Source organism: Ursus maritimus, unplaced genomic scaffold (assembly GCF_017311325.1).
Source record: "Ursus maritimus isolate PB19 unplaced genomic scaffold, ASM1731132v1 scaffold_4, whole genome shotgun sequence".
In the NCBI taxonomy this organism is placed as follows: domain Eukaryota; kingdom Metazoa; phylum Chordata; class Mammalia; order Carnivora; family Ursidae; genus Ursus; species Ursus maritimus.
Window position 1 is genome coordinate 44,963,476 of NW_024426552.1, and position 17,772 is coordinate 44,981,247.

Genomic DNA, 17,772 nt, shown 5'->3' on the forward strand with positions numbered 1-17,772 from the left:
CCCCCCCCATCTCTAGTTTTGCATTTTTTCTTCCAGAGCAATCTATATGCTCTTTAGAAGCCTGATATTCCTTTTTGGAAAAGGAATTATACAGCCTATAAAGGTAGGGAAAGCCAACGGAGAGGAGAGGAGAGGAGAGAAAATGAGCCACTTCTACTTCTTTTCCAGGCTCTCTTCCTATCTTGAAGATTTATATTATGAATGGAATGGGGGGAGGCATGGAAAGAGACCACATATTTTCCTCACAAACCTTATAAAAATATTTTTTTTTCCCGAAGAGCCTCATATAGTCAGAGAGTACTGAGAGTTTAACCCAGAGAATCCTGGCCTTTACAGCCTTGGCTCGGCTCCTAGGCGTGCTTCCCTCGGGGCAGGTGTCTGAAAGCTATATGAGACTGTCAATCTCATGAGACCAACACAGTTGCTCAGCCCCCATTTCTTGTCCATTGCCTCATTCCAAATACTTCCTAGGCTTAAAAAGATAGTCAAACGAAATAAAATTATTCTTTATTTAAGATTGTTGTGGGGACACGCACCCCAAGGTAATGTAGGGAGACATAGGAGAGACTTAGAGGGAAATAGCTTTTATATCTCAGGGTTTCTCAACCTTGGCACTATTGACAGTTTGTGCTGGATAATTCTTTGATTGGTGGGAGGCAGTGGAAGTGCCCCATACATTGTAGGAAATTAGCAGTATCTTTGGCCTTTACCTGCTGGATGCCAATAGCACTCCCCCTGCATTCCCCAAGGTTGTGACAACCAGAAATGCTTCCAGACATTGCTAAATCTCACTAGGGGACATAATCTCCCTTGACTGAGACCACTGGTCTATCTTAAATAGATCTTGGTTTTACACTATTCTAGCACATTTGATAGAACCATCTCTGCTATGTGGAAGCTAGTTGATCCATGTGAAATCAATTTGACAAAAGCCAATTCACTAAATGCCCATTTACTGAAAGCTCAAGTGTCAAATGAATAATTCACCAAATTTATCACATTTACTCAATTCATAAATATATTATTTTAGGAATATTCTTCCTGAACATATTAAGTAAATTTCAACAGTAATAATAATAGTAACAATAGTAATAAACATATTCCTAAGAAATACACACTCAAATTCTTTGGATATATTTTAAAATAGTATCCTTAAACTTGTTTTTAGCAAATCAATGAAGATGGAAACATAGCAAATTTGTTTTTCAGTGAATGAATTGGTTTTCAGAAAATCCATGTCAGGGAACTAACTTGGAGTCCTACTTTATCTGTCCCCATGGCAGCCAAACTGGTGGCTATCTTGGAAGGGACCCTAGGACCACGAAGGTAACTCAGTAGACATGTTAAGAAACTGTGTCTCTTGAGAAGGATGAAACAGAAGGTATGTTGGTATCACTTCTCTTTGCGGCAAAGAAAACCGAAGTGTCTCATCTTGGGTTCATGTTATATACATGGGTTTGCAGAGGAAGTATATGGGTCAGAGGCATTTTTTAGATAATATCATGGTTCCTGTGCCTACACTAAAATAATAATATGGCCTTTAAGTTGCGTAACAGATAGTACCTACCTAGAAGGAACTTTCCTTGCTTGGCCTCCTTAATTGACATAATATTTCAAATTTTCCCATATTACAAGAACAGCATGTGTTTAGAAGTGGGCAAGAAAAGCAGTGCTATGGTACACCTATTGCATTCCAGTTAATGTATGGAGATTTTATTTGGAAAGTTTATGGGAGCAGGAGGCATAGAGTTGAAAAGATGTAGGAAAGGAATAGAGAAATATTTTAAAACCCATCTTGCCCTGAAGTATCCCTAAAGCTCCACTATTAGATTGACTCCCTTGGGTTAAATAGTAAGATTGGGAGGAACAGATCAAGGAAACTATGGTCTCCAAAAAGGCAGATATTATTTAGAAGGCAGGAGAATTCTGGGGATGCCACTAAGATTTATGTATCCTTTAAATTCAAGTAAGGCTTAAGGTGATCCTTCTACCCAGTGATCTTAGAGAGCACTTTCAGAGGGGTAATAGAGCACACAAGATATGGAGCATAAACCCAGCTCCCAAAAATCTCTAGTTGAGTTACTGGAAGTCAGAGCTGTCCACCAGCAGGCATGTGTGGTGGAGGTGGGAAGGGAAAGAACATTTCAAAAGTATTGTACATAGGTTTGGGTCAAATCCTACCTCATGATGTTTATTTTTATTTCTTAAACTAGGGTTAGCCTGGTTGGCAAAACTTAGAGAAGATGCTTTTGAATGTTTGTTGATTCCATCACTCACCAATATGTTACAACTTAGAATTGACATAGAAAATATGCTGTTGATTTCCCATCCGTATCAGACATGACTGACACAGTACTTTTTACTGATTAGCTTAGACTCAGCTTCAGAATCTTACTCATCATAGTACTTTTAGCACCTCCTACGAAATAATTAGAGTTGGCCCATGAGTTAAAGCTTATTTATCATCTCAGATGTTTACAGATTAAGATGTATACCTAATCATTACTATAGTATTATTACTAAGTTATCCTTTAAATTTCCATCAAACCCAGATCCTTGTCTTTAGAGTCCCCTATTTTGGCATATACTTTAGAGTACACTTGGCTGGACATTAAATGGCTTAGAAACTTTTCCCTGATAGAGCACATTGTCTCATTCTTTCATGGTACTTTGAAAATCTCAAATCTTTTATTTGAAGGTGGAGAACTTTAAGCACTCAATAAATACTTGTTCATTTGACTTGATCCAAATTTTCACATCATCACCAATGATAAATTTTATTCAGATAGTACTGTTCTGTGTAATTCCATCCTTATTTTAATGAGAGATTCTACTCTTTTGCCTTTAGAAGGAGGTCAGGAAGCCCACCTTCCATGCAAAGAGGTAGAGTTGAATGCCACACGACTATCCTTACGCAGCTTTGGAGTTGTTCTGCCATGCTACATTGCTTCATTTATGTTTGGCTTTACAAAGGCCAGGTTTTTAGAACTTGGAAAAATAGGGCTTTATCCGCTTCAATTACTTTGTAGTCTTTCAGAATAAAATTTTTAACTTTAGCCAAATAGATACACTCATGGCTTCCTCATTGTTATATTCCATGTTTCCCTAAATGCCTTAGAAATTTTTACTTAAACATGTCAGCTGTATTTGCCTAGTTTTGGAATCTTTTTGAAAGGTCCATATCCTCCTGTATTTTATATGCATATTCGTTATATACACACATATATGAAATATTTAAATGTTTACAGCTTTTGTGAGGTCTGTTAGTGGTGTTCTCAGTGGGTTCAGTTCTGCTACTGCGTCACTATCTGCCCATTTATTTGTTTATTCAAGCAACAAATATTGAACCTCTACTGAGAGCCAGGAACTGTGATAGGAACAATAGGAAATATGATACCGGGAGATTGTGGCATTTTTTCCTTTTGTTGGTAGATGCAAAACCAGCATCTGCATTCTTTCATTAGAATGGCCACAGGCTAGTGCTTATCTCTTAATTTAGGGACCTTCAAATCAGTTTTGTCTCTTCTATATCAAAACAAACAAACCAATGAACGAACAAAACAACACCCCTCCCCCCCTCCACCACACACACAAAACACAATTAGGATAGCTTTAAATTCCAGTATCTAGGTCATGTTATTGGTCTGTATTAGCATTAGGCTCATTATCAACTAAAGTCTTTTTATATTCTCATATATAGAGCTGCTAAGTTATATTCATTTTTCCTGAACTTGCGTAATTCATTTTCTTCTTATTCTATGTACAATTTCCTTCATTCTCACAAAACTTCATGTCAATATCAGACACATTTTTAAGCCCAGAATGTTTTGAACCATTGTACTGTAGATGAAGCTCTTCAAAATATTGGTTTCTAAACATATAAGCATGCTTTTGTCATCATACAAACCACTGATAAACACATGGACTAGGACAAGACCAAACACAAGCCTTGAAGCACAGTATCTCTTCAGTCAGGCACAAATTCCCCTTACTCTGCCAAAAGCTGGGTTACATTTCTTCATCTTATATATATTTTGAAGAGTTTGTCAAAAGTCTCAATACATTCTCCCTTATCTACAAATTTTGTTCCTCCAAATTGTAAATGAAATTACTTTGGAATACCTGCAGCTTAGACCTGCAGATAGGCCATTTCATGTTCTTATGATAGGACAAAATGTGGAAAGCATCTCTCTAAGATAAATTAGTCAGTGCATCTGAGACTGGGTTGGAGATGGAAAGACAGGAAAAAGGAACACAAGAGAGGAATCCATTGACACAATAAAAATGATAGGTATTGAAAGTCCCAACTAAGGTGTGGGGAATAAATAAGGATGGGAGAAATACTATGCATATTGGAAAGAAGGATCAATAGAGCTTCTTGACTTTGAGGGAGATTCAAGGATGACTCTGGGGTCCTAAAATGAGTAACTTTGGAGGGGGATCTAATATTCTAAGATGTAGCATTTGGTACAGAACAGGAGACATTAATTATTAATGTTAATTTCACTTGAAATAACAAGTATAAAGTCATAGGCAACTCTTTCATTCATGACACATCACTTCACAACATTCTCCTTAACTTCCCCCCACTCCATGCACTGCTAGCTCCATGGATGTCTAAAACGAATCTGTAACTCAAAATGTATGGTATTTGAAGGTTGGGCAAGAGGTTGAGGTTAGAGGTGGAAGAATGTTGGAAATCATACGGGAGGAGGAATAGAGGAGGACCGAAACAAAGATTAATTGGTCAGTGAGGTAGGAGAAACAAGAGCACAAGGATGAATATGAGCCCTCAAATACCTCACCGTCTAAAAAGGCACATGGATATCAATCTAATGACAGCATAGAGAACTAACTAGTTCTATGAAGGTGTGCTGGGATCAATCCACTCAAACTCAGGAGCTTTACCAGTGTGTTAGAAAAAAGAATGATGTCATTTAGAACTTGCAACACTACTTAAAGAGGGGTGGCTTGGGAGGAAAAACCTAGCAGGTAACTCCAGCAGTTAGAGGATGGCTGTCATGAGGTAGGAGAACGCTGAAGCTACAGAATATGCCTGGGTCTGTCCTAAACCCAGAAACAGATAGGCCATAAACACAATGCCTAATTCTTGAGTTTCAATGTTTTTGTTGCCTACCAATGAGCAATTAGCACACAACAGTATGTGATTCCAACCCAGGGTTAGAATGAAAAGTTTCAAAGAATTAAGCCTCTACTCTCAAACAATAGTATCATAAATTTGCCAAGCTGATTTTGGAAGCCAGAATAGCCCACATAAATCAATTTGACTGGGAAGGTTTAGATCTAATCTCAACTAATAATGAACTTCAAATGGGATGTTGTCTTTTCTCCAGCAGTTACCCAAATAAATATAGATCATTTATATTTTGACTTATCCCCATGGCTCTCACTGTTAGGATACTGGAATTATTGTCAATGGCAAAACACAAAAGGAGAAAGAAAAGAAGGGGACTGGGAAAATGAATTTAAGTCCAACTTTTTCTTACTAAACACTTCCCTTCTGTTTTATTATTATTTTCACAGAGCTATTAAATATCATGTTTGGAGTAAATGTCATTAAAAATCCAGAGGCAAATTAGAAAAATAACATCTGAATTTAATAATAAAATATCTGCTTAGAACTCTACGGGCTGGTGAAAAGAGAATTCTCTACCTCATCACCCCTCCACATGTTCCCAACTCACATACCACCTCCAACCTTTCCTCTCCAAAGGACATCCGGTAGTACACTTACCCAATGAAAGACAACTGTCTCACTGGCTTAGAAATTTTTTTAGCCGCTCAAGTTATGAAGTTATGAAAAAACACTATTCTTCCCGAAAATGTTCTCCTTAGGACATGATGCAAACCATCCCCCCAAACTGGCGATTTGAGAAATTGCACACGATATTTAGCAGTTACAGTCTTTCTAAATGTCAGCAACATGCCAGCCAATACTCAGATTATAGAATCGAGGTGCTCTAATTTTAGAGACTTTCAAAAAGGAACATTTTTGTTCCAAACCCACATTAACCTACAGTGAGAAATACTTTTAGGCTATTTTCAAGAGATGATTGCAATGTTCAGATGTCCTACTTAATGATAAAAGTCAGGTCACTACATTATTGATGGTCCTTTAGAGATACTGATCTGATTGTACTGCACATTGTCATAGGGTTAGAAATATCTAAGATACTTGTTTTCCAGCTTGATCTACAAATTTATTTTAATAATGACTCTACCTAATTATTTTAATTTCTTCCTCAGATAAAGGATTATCATAAACCTTTGTGGTGGGGAAAAGGGACAAATATTCATTTGATACTTTGTTTTTTTCCAGATACTGAAAAAATGACTTATATCTTAATATATTCACTTCATTTTTTGATAATAATATAATTTTTTGAGTGTCTACTATATGATGTTTCTTTGCTGAGGACATTTCACAAACTGTCTCTAAACCTCTCAACAGCCCTGCATGCTAGGTATCATTAATTCTCTCTCTCTCTTTTATTTTCATTTTTTAATTTTTTTTTAAAGATTTTATTTATTTATTCGACAGAGATAGAGACAGCCAGTGAGAGAGGGAACACAAGCAGGGGGAGTAGGAGAGGAAGAAGCAGGCTCACAGTGGAGGAGCCTGATGTGGGGCTCGATCCCATAACTCCAGGATCACGCCCTGAGCCGAAGGCAGATGCTTAACCGCTGTGCCACCCAGGCGCCCCCCCCTCTCTTTTTTTAAAAGATTTATTTATTTTAGAGAGAGAGAGAGCATGAGCAGGGGGAGGGACGGGGGGGGAGAGGGAGAGAAGCAGACTCCCTACTGAGCACAGAGCACAATGTGGGGCTCAATCTCACAACCCTGAGATCATAACTTGAGCTGAAATCAAGAGCTGGATGCTGAACCTACTGAGCCACCCAGGTGCTCCTTATTAATTCTCTTTTAGAGATGAAGCAGGTGAAAAATGGCAGACGTGAAATTTGAGTTCAGACCTAGGGGATCCAAGGCTCCAGCTATAACTAGATCAAAATGGTATCTTCTATGTAAGAAATGACGACTTCACTTACACACAGTTTTCTGTTCACACTCTTCCCTCCGAAACATCACCCATTAGACTACAATAAATGTAGTTTCCTGCAGTAAATGTCATTTAAAATCTAGAAGCAAATTAGAAAAATAACATCTGTGCTTAATAAGAAAATTTCTGTTTAGAACTGTATAAATTGGTGGAAAGAAAATCTCTGTATCACCACATGCTCCCACAGACATCTTGCGATAATGCACATATCCAGTGAAAGACAACTATCTCAGTGGCTCCATAAGTGAGAGGGCATGCACACGGTGTGAAAGGTGCCCCCCCCACATACCAGTAGCCACTCATGTAGCTGAGAATCACTCTATCTAGATATCCTACAGCATTTTATTCTCTAATGTAATCATGGACTTATAAAAAAAGTTCACCTGAAAGATATGTACTTCCATAAAATTACTACTGTAAACATGATGCTTTGTGATTTAATGTTTCTTTCTTTTTTTTTTTTTTTTAAAGATTTTATTTATTTATTCGACAGAGATAGAGACAGCCAGCGAGAGAGGGAACACAAGCAGGGGGAGTGGGAGAGGAAGAAGCAGGCTCATAGTGGAGGAGCCTGATGTGGGGCTCCATCCCATAACGCCGGGACCACGCCCTGAGCCGAAGGCAGATGCTTAACTGTTGTGCCACCCAGGCGCCCCGTGATTTAATGTTTCTTAAGAATCATTTGGATACATTGTTAAAGTTCAGTTCTGGGAAAATTTGTTTTTTCTAATGAAAGAAATAACAAAAATGTTGGCGAGAATGCAGAGAAAGGGGAATACTCTTTCACTGTTGGTGGGAATGCAAGCTGGTGCAGCCACTCTGGAAAACACTATGGATGTTCCTAAGAAAGCTGAAAATATAGCTACCCTATGACCCAGCAATTGCACGGCTGGGTATTTACCCCAAAGATACAAATGTAGTGATCCAAAGGGGCACCTGCACCCCAATGCTTATAGCAGCAATGTCCACAATAGCCAAAGTATGGAAAGAGCCCGGATGTCCATCGACAGATGAATGGATAAGAAAGCTGTGGTATATATATACAATGGAATATTACTCAGCCATCAAAAAATGAAATCTTACCATTTGCAATGACGTGGATGAAACTAAAGGGTATCATGCCAAGTGAAATAAGTCAATCAGAGAAAAGCAATTACCATGTGATTTCACTGATATGTGGAATTTAAGAAACAAAATAGAGGATCATAGGGGAAGAGAGGAAAAAATAAAACAAGACGAAACCAGAGAGGGAGACAAACCATACGAGACTCTTAATCATAGGAAACAAACTGAGGGTTCCTGGAGGGGAGGGAGGTGGGCTGATGGGGTAACTGGGTGATAGACATTAAGGAGGGCAGGTGATGTAATGAGCATACACACACACACACACACACACACACACACACTTGTATAAGACCAATGAATCACTGAATTCTACCTCTGAAACCAATAATATATTATATGTTAATTAATTGAATTTAAATTTAAAAAAGAATATTAATAACAAGATAACTCTGAAGCAAATAGCATAAAGTATGGCAAAGAGCTCATCAGAGAAGGAGAACAATCATGTTTATGTTTTGCTTTGTGCCTTGGCTCTCAGAAAATTCAGATTTATATTTTGCATTAAATTACAGCACTTACTTTATCTTAAATTGCCAGTAAAAGTGACTTATTTTTGATGGCCCCTATTATTTGATACATACTCTTGTTGTTAACTTAATGTTCTGTTTCATATGTCTTTGATTTTAAGATGTCTCAAATAACTTTTTATATGAAAGGACTGTAAATAATACAATTAAAAATAAGTTTTTATTTGTTCCATTTAAGAATGCCTAAGTCTCTTTTTTTCTGACACTGTTTTCATTAATCACACAAATCTAATCATTCATATATTCTTTTGACTCTTTACTAAATAGAAAAGATCCTTTTTTTCCTTCCTCTCTCTTTCTACCTGCCTCATTCATTCATTCTTTCTTTTTTTTAAGATTTATTTATTTTAGAGAGTGAGATGAGTGGGAGGGGCAGAGGGAGAAAGAGAGAGAGAGAGAGAATCTCAAACAGACTCTGTGTGAGTTTGGAGCCCAACGTGGGGCTTGATCCCATGACCCTGAGATCATGACTTGAGCTGAAACCAAGAGTCAGATGCACAGCCGACTGCACCACCCAGGCACCCCTCCACCTGCCTCATTCTAGTCCAAGCTTTCCTCATTGTTAAATTACTGAATGTTCCCCAAATATTTTCCTCTCTCCAGTCTCTTGCTAATTCTCTTCTCTCCCTCCTGCCCATAAATGGGCATTGGTTATTAAGGTATTCCAGTTGTTGTATACTTGTGATTTAATGATGCATAAGATAGACACCAAAGACAGACTTTAAATGAATACTATAAATCAGGTGAATACTGCAAAAGAAATGTGTGGGTGCTGCTATGATCTAATGCAGGATTTTGCACATTCAGCACTACTGACATTTTGAACCGGGGGCTGCTATATTGTGTGCATTGTAGAATGTTTGGCAATATCCCTGGCCTCTACCCGCTACATGCCAGTAGTACTCCCCTGTTGTGACAAGCATCTTCTGATATTGCAAAATGTCCCCTAGTGGAAAAATTGCCCCCTAGTTGAGAATCACTGCTCAATTGTAATCTGTGTGGGTTAGGGGTGGTTTTGTGTGTCATGTTTACCTGTAAGTAGGCCATTTGGATTGAGAACTGAAAGATGAGTATGGATTAGTAGGTATTAAAGTTGTGGCATGAAGGTGGTAGGAGGCTTTGGGAGATGGAAGAGTCTCAGTGTTCTAGGAAGGAAGCCCAATACATCAAAGACCCTGAGATGGAAATGAACCTGGAAAATTCCAGGAACTGAAAGAAGCCCAGTATGGCTGGACTAATACAGAGTGTGCTGAGAGAGTGGCTACCACTAAGGTTGAGATATACACCCATCCATCAAGTCTTTGTAGACCATGCTCAGTACTATGAACAGTGAGAAACACTAAATGGTTTCTAGCAGGAAAATGACATGATATTGGATTCAACCAGGATAATGGTAGGAGTTGGGATGACGGGAAAGACAGTCTGCAACAGTATCTTCAGTGAATGAGGTTAGGGCTGGGCAGGTGGATTAACAGCTATGACAAGAGTAGCAGGGGTATGGCTAACTGGCCAATGGTATAAGGCTTAAGAACATGTATATATGTATAATCTTCCTATCTATTTTAACAAGGGAGTCGATTTGAAAGAATCTTGGGAGATCTTTCTTGTAGAAAGAATTCTTGTAGGATAATACCATCTACCCCTCCCAACCTTGCAACCCTTAGGGAGGGAAGATGGGCATGGTGTAGAAAGAACAGCTTCCACTGGAAAGGATCAGGGAGGAAGCAGTCTTATAGGAGACAAGGAAAGAAAGAATGTTTGTTGAAGAAGTCAAGGGTATAAGCTTCCTCAAACTCCTGAGGATACCGTTGGATGCAAGGGAAAGATGGGGTAGAGTCTGGGGTTAGAGCAAAAAGAGGTACAGCTATTTCTAGGGGAGACAGCCTGGCATGGTTTAGATGCCTGGGGATCCTGACTCTCTGGGCAATAAACACAGAAGGCCAAGAATGTGATACAGGTGGATTCATTCTGAGTATCTTGTGGAGCAGAGTGGGTAATTGGATCTAACAGGGAGATGTGGAGATTTTGGTATCATAAAATAAATCTCCTTCAGTACTCGCTTTTATAATGCTACACTCTAACTCGTTCCTCCCCAGTCTTCCCAGAAACCTGGAAAACCAGTAAGACCTTTTATAGCCTATCTTTCAAACCTTGGTTGCAGTTTTGCTTCACATGAGTTTTGCTCTGCCTGGCTTGCTCGTATCCTTTTCACAGCATGCCTTGTTCTCTTCCCCCTGTTCAAGTCCCTCTTCAAATCTTACCCATTTTAGAAGGCCTACCTCATATCCTGCCTCCTATATGGCACCTTCCCAGACCACTGTGCCCACAAATGTTGCCTGCTCTTCTTAATTGGCACTTAATTAAAAATTGCCTAGGGGGTTCTTTTGTATTGGTATCTTATATGTTAACTTTTCATGCTTATGAATTTGTTGTTTCTAAAATTGAATTGCAAATTTCTTGACATCCAGAATCAGGCTCTGCATTTCTTATACTCAAAAGGCCTAATATAGAACTTGACACACAAAAGTAACTCAACTGTTGGTTTAATTAATGCACTGGTTAAGATACATATCATTTTTTCTGGGAGAGACGCAGAGGAGCATTGGAGTCCCTGCTATGTGGCGTGTAGACTCAAGGTGTGAATCTGCCTGTGCATTTATTATTTTTTTTCTCTTTTTCACAAAGGCTTCAGGAAGGAATCTGACACACTATTTTGCTCACTTAGAGAAAACTCATTGTCTTTTGTCAGACAACTCTGGGATAGACACAGACTGGTGACTTCAAGTCTCTAGCTTTAGTAACAAGGAGTGAGAATAGCTCTGGGCATGAATGGAGTGTTCAGGAATGCAGCAAAGGACCTGACTGAGCCAGGTCACCCACGGGAACTATACAGACATCAGGGCGAAGGGAAGAACAGGAGGCTGAGGGATGTCAAAAAGAGATGACAATTATTCAACAATTTGCCTTGAGTTTATGTTCTGAAGTTCATATTGTGAATTGCTGTGAGGAACATTTCAGAAAGAGTAAGCAAACTTTCATTTACCAATTAACAGACTTTTACTTCTATGGTCACAATTGGAAATACACCTTCTTCCCAAATTTGCATTTCCAGACACTTAGCTGAAATAACACGTGTGAAGAAAAGAAAGGAAGAGTAGTGATGTGTACATGTTTGTCTGACCACTTTGAGCATTTTCAAACAAAAATGTGGCTGTTACTCTGCTTTGTAAAATCACACCTTTGCCAACTCTCCTCCTCATTAGTACAGATGATGGTAGCGCCATTTTCCCAACCTGTCATTATTTGGTTGCTCTTTGGCAATTGACAGATTTTCCATCTCCCTCTGGTGGGGTGGGGGCAGCAGAGTGCTAAACCAGGCACAGGCAACACTCTAACAAAGGCCTAATGCCAAGCATGGTGGGAGCGTTATTGCACTGTCTCTTCATATTACCCTTTTGTTATTCCAGCTCAGGTTCATTTGCACCATTAATAATAACACTGATGCGTGCTGAGTCCTTCAGCAAGCCTGAAACCAAAAACTCCCTTGTTTTAGACTAGGAGTTAGTTTTCCAGGTCTCACTGCCCCACTTGAGTCAATCTCACTTAGATCTGAATCTAAACCTATGGTCAGTTCAGAAATTCCTACTCATTTGGAACAGGCTACCTAGGGCTGATTTAAAATTCAGGATCAAGAACTTCTTCCTCTTCATTTGTCTTTGCAATAAGGAAGCTTTCACTAATCTAGGAGTTTGCAACCCTGGATGCATGTTAGAATCACCTTGTGGTGAGAGATAGCTGTTAAAATATAATTGAGTAACTGGGATCCACCCAAGAACAATTAAAATAAGGTCTGTGGGGGCAGGGCTCAGAAACTGATATTTTTTTAAAGCTCCACAGATGATGACATTATACATCAGGATTAAGAACCAACACCCACCATTTGCATCGACATGGATGAAACTGGAAGGGATTATGCTAAGTGAAATAAGTCAAGCAGAGAAAGACAATTACCATATGGTTTCACTCATGTGTGGAACATAAGGAATAGCATGGAGAACATTAGGAGAAGGAAGGGAAAACCGAGCGGGGGAATCTGAGGGGGAGATGAACCATGAGAAACTATGGACTCTGGAAAACAAACTGAGGGTTTCAGAGGGGAGGGATGGGGGGGGGATGGGTTAGCCCAGTGATGGGTATTAAGGAGGGCATGTATTGCAAGGAGCACTGGGTGTTATATGCAAACAATGAATCATGGAACAGTACATCAAAAACTAATGAAGTACTGTATGGTGACTAACATAACATCATAATAATAATACGAACAGCGTACAAAAAAACAAAACAAAACAAAACAAAAAAACGAACCACTGTTGTAAGCACATGACTTAGGGACAGGGAACTCCAACTTGAGAAACTGACTAGAGTACATTTCTTCTTCCTTCCATGTGAGAGTTCAGGAATCACTAACTTTTTCCTGTGTGACAAGTAAAGGGCAACTTAAATCTAATTATTCCTAACTGCTATCCCCAGTGATGTGTGCTGATTCTTACAAGGTTTGAACTTGTTGGATCAGCACTGTGATTATTTTCTTCTAGGCACTTTGCTATTAGAAGACATTGTCTCCAAGTGGGCTTTTTCTTGAACTGTATTGGTTTCCCATGGGTGTGGTTAATAAAGGAATCAACACATTTATTTTCTTCTGGATTCTCCTGAAAATAGTACTTTCCTTCAACTGGGCAAAGGAATATATACAAAAAGAAATAGTATACACTTTCAGATCAGGGGTTAAATAAGTTTAAAACAAAAACCTAGAGAGTTTGATTTTGTATTTACTAACCCTGAATTATTATTAAACATTGCTTAACATAGTTAAGGCTTTCTCATTCTTGGGCAGAATTAGGTCACTCTGAATATCTTATTCAAAGTGGGTTTAAGAACCAATCTCACATGATTTTCAAATTTTGACAGCTCCAATAGGAGTCAAAACTTCTGGTCTTTTATTCAGACTTTAATTCTAACAACCATTTAATACTTTCATTGAAAAGGCATCTGTTTGGATTTTCAGTATCTTAGCACTTCATTCTTTCTGATTTCAGTTGGAGAAAGCAGAAAACCACAGAGAAATGTTGTATAGATTTTGACCTTGGTAAACCTACTCATTGTTTTCTCTCTCATGGAAAACTATCTTTTGAGTATCTCTTCTAGTTCTTGCTCCCTCTCAACTGGGATTTGCCATGTGTTTATGTGCCTTGACACTCTTATCAATCAGAAAAACCTAGAGGCATACATTTCTTGCTTAAAGCTTTAATTACCAAAGTCTCACTTCACTAAGATAAGAGAATTAAACAGAACCTGTGTTCTAAGTACTTAAAAAATATTTAAATAACAATATTGTTTCTCCATGGCACAACAGAAATAAGAGTCTTATTTTAAAAATCATACTGAAAGCATAATGAAAGCTTCTTAATATTCTCATACATAAAAAATCTTTTCCAAGAATATCAAGATTTCTTTTCTTCCATTCTTTGGAACACACTTGAAATATAATGCTTTCATTGATGTGATCTAGAAATTAATTAGATGTTTATAAAAGTTAATTTAATTGACAAAGAACATGTCAAGAATTTTTCATGTTATTGTATTACTAAGGATTGGTAAGTGTCCGTATTGGTAATGGAACACTGTTCAGTACCTGCAGAAGAAAAGTATATCTTTCAAGAAGGTATAAAAAGGCACCACTAAAATTACACGTGTAATGAAGATAAATATAAAAGTCTTGAAATAAGGAATTAATGTTACCCATTCTCTTCCTTAGTTTTCCACTTAGGATTTGTATAGAATCTTTCATATAATGAACAAAAGTATTATGTTTTATCCTGTGAATTCATGTCTTAACTCATTAGAATACAATGTTCATGAATTACAAAAGTGGAAATGAAACAAAGACCATGACCGACTACATCATATACACGATACACCACTCATCTTTGCTTACATTTGTAATACTCAGTTGTCTCAGCTTTTGATTTCCATAAAAAAAATCAGATAGATCACATGGTCAATACAATTGAGCACAAAACTACTGCTGCAAATATTATTTTAAGTGAGTGAATTGTCATAAGAATCTCTGCTTTCCAACAATTTCAGGGTGTAAATCACCTTGAACTGGCACCAAGAAGAGCAACCTCTTATATTTCTACCAAGTCTCTAGCAGTCATCTACACAACCTCATCCCTTGTCACTGTCCTGTTTTTAGTCAAACACCCCCACATACGTCTCAGAATTGTTTTTGAGGGCATACTACATGTAAAGCTAGATGCTGTATAGAGACAAAGATGAGTGCAACACAGTTCCTCAACGCAGTGAATTCCACTTTTAGCTGCAGTATAAGGCAAAGTATGTCAAATAACAATAAGAAACATTTAAAAAAGCTCATAGTGGTTCAATGGAAGGAAAAATACTTGGTTTGGGAACTGAGGCAAACCTAATAGAAGAAGTAATACTTCATCTGCTCATGCATTAAACAAATATAGGCAATGAGCATAGTAAGATTCAAGAGGAAGTGGGGGAGCGAAGGGGAGAATGATAGAGTTTCAACAAGTAGGGGGAAGATTTTCAAGGAAAGCAAATGGTGCGTAGTAGTAGTCCTGAGGGAACATTGATTGAAATGATACATAATTATCTATAAATCAGGAATTAGAGATAAAGTTTTAAATTTTTAAAATTCAGTTTATTTAAACTAAAAACACTCCAACATTTCATCCATTTCTTTCACTCCTCCCCCTCCCTTCTGGGAACCACCAATCTGTTCTCCATATTTGTGAGCTTGGATTGGTTAGTTGATTAATTGATTCCACATGTAAGACAGATCAAATGTTATTTGTCTTTGTTTGATTTATTTCACTTAACATAATTCCCTCAAGATCCATCCATGCTGTGGAAGTTGGCAAGATTTTATTATTTTTTATGGCTGAATAATATTCTATTTTATATATATTGCAATTTCTTTATCCATTCGTCCAACATTGAACACTTAGGTTAATTCCCTGTCTTGGCTACTGTAAATAATTTTGCAATGAACATGGTGGTGCACATATTTTTCTGAATTAGTGTTTCCATTTTCTTTAGATAAATACACAGAGGTGGAATTGCTGTATCATATTATGGTTCTCTTGTTAATTTCCTGAGAAACCTCCATACTGTTTTCCATGGTGGCTACAATTTACATTCCACAAACAGTTGATGAGGAGTCCCTTTTCTCCATATCCTTGCCAAAGCCATTTTTACAGTTTTGATGTGATATCTCATTGTGGTTTTGATTTGCATTTCCCTGATGATCACTGATGTTAAGCAACTTTTCATGTGTCTGATGGCCATCTATATGTCTTCTTTGGAAAAATGTCTATTCAGGTCCTCTGCCCATTTTTAAAAAAAGATTTATTTATTTTAGGGGGGGGGAAGAGAGCAAGCAGGGGGAGGGGCAGAGTGAGAGGGAGAGAGAGAATCTCAAGCAGCCTCCCCACTGAGCATGGAGCCTGATGCAGGGCTTGATCTTATAACCCTGAGATCATAACCTGAGCTGAAATCAAGAGTTGGACAACTTAACTGACTGAGCCACCCAGGTGTCCCAAAAATGCAAGTTCTTTTTTTTTTATAATAATATTTTTTTTATTATGTTAGTCACCATACAGTACATACCTAGTTTTTGATGTAAAGTTCCATGATTCATTACTTGTGTATAACACCCAGTGCACCATGCAATACGTGCCCTCCTTACTACCCATCACTAGCCTATCCCATTCCCCCACCCCTTCCCTCTGAAGCCCTGAGTTTGTTTCCCAGAATTTGTTGTGTCTAATACGCAGTGTGCCAATAGATTAGATATCTTTTCTTGTTGAAGAAGAGTGACAAGCCTAATTAGACAAAAATGCCCACTCTCACCACTTCTATTCAACATTGTACAGTGGATTCTAGCGTAATAAGACAAGGAAACAAATAAAAGAATTGGGTAAAAAAAAAGTATAAGAATTGGAAAGGAAGAAACAAAACTATTATTATTTACAAATGATGTGATTGGCTAAGTAGAATATAGTACATAATCAACAAATTGTTAGGAGAGTTTAAAAGAGCAATCGGACATAGAAAAAAATACAAAACAAAGTGCACATCCGTGCAGCAGCACAAACAAAATATATTTAAAAAATTAATAGTCATTTACAGTAGAAACAAAAAAGATAGTAATAAATGTAACAGAAGATTTGTAAGACTTTTATAGAAAACAGTTTAAAACTTCAAAATAGTTATTGGTTTTCCCCCAGATTAATCTATAGATCCCATGCAATTCTATTAAAAAACTCGACTGGATGTTTTGAGGAATTTGACTAGCTATTTCTAAAATATCTAAGGACGGGTAGATGCCTAAGATAGCTAAGTCATCCCAGAAGTAGAATAAGGGGGGGGGGTGCACCTGGGTGTCTCGGTCAGTTAAGTGTCTGCCTTCAGCTCAGGTCATGATCCTGGGGTCCTAGGATTGAGCTCCACGTAGGGCTCCCTGCTCAGCAGGGAGTCTGCTTCCCCCAACCCTGTCCTTCCCCCCAGCTCATGCTCTTTCTCTTGCCCTGCTCTGTCTCTCAAATAAATAAAATATTTAAAAAAGAAGTAGAATACAGGGAAAATTTATTAACATTTATTATATACCTATTGGTATCAAGATAGTGAAATATTGGGCCACAGATGGACATACTGAGCTGAACACCCGAGAACCCAGAAACAAATCCAGCACATTAAAAAAAATAAGGATAGAGGTGACATAATATATCTTTGGAATATTTATGAACTATTACACATGGAAAAAATGAAGTCAGATTCTTACTTCACACAAAGCACAAAATTCCATTTGAGCAGGATTAAAAGAGTTAAATGTGAAATGCAAAACTTTAAACTGTTTAGTGGAAGTATAAGAGAATATTTTATATTGGTATAGGGAAGGATTTCTCAAATATGACACAGAACCACTAGCCGTAAAAAGAAAATAAGGAACA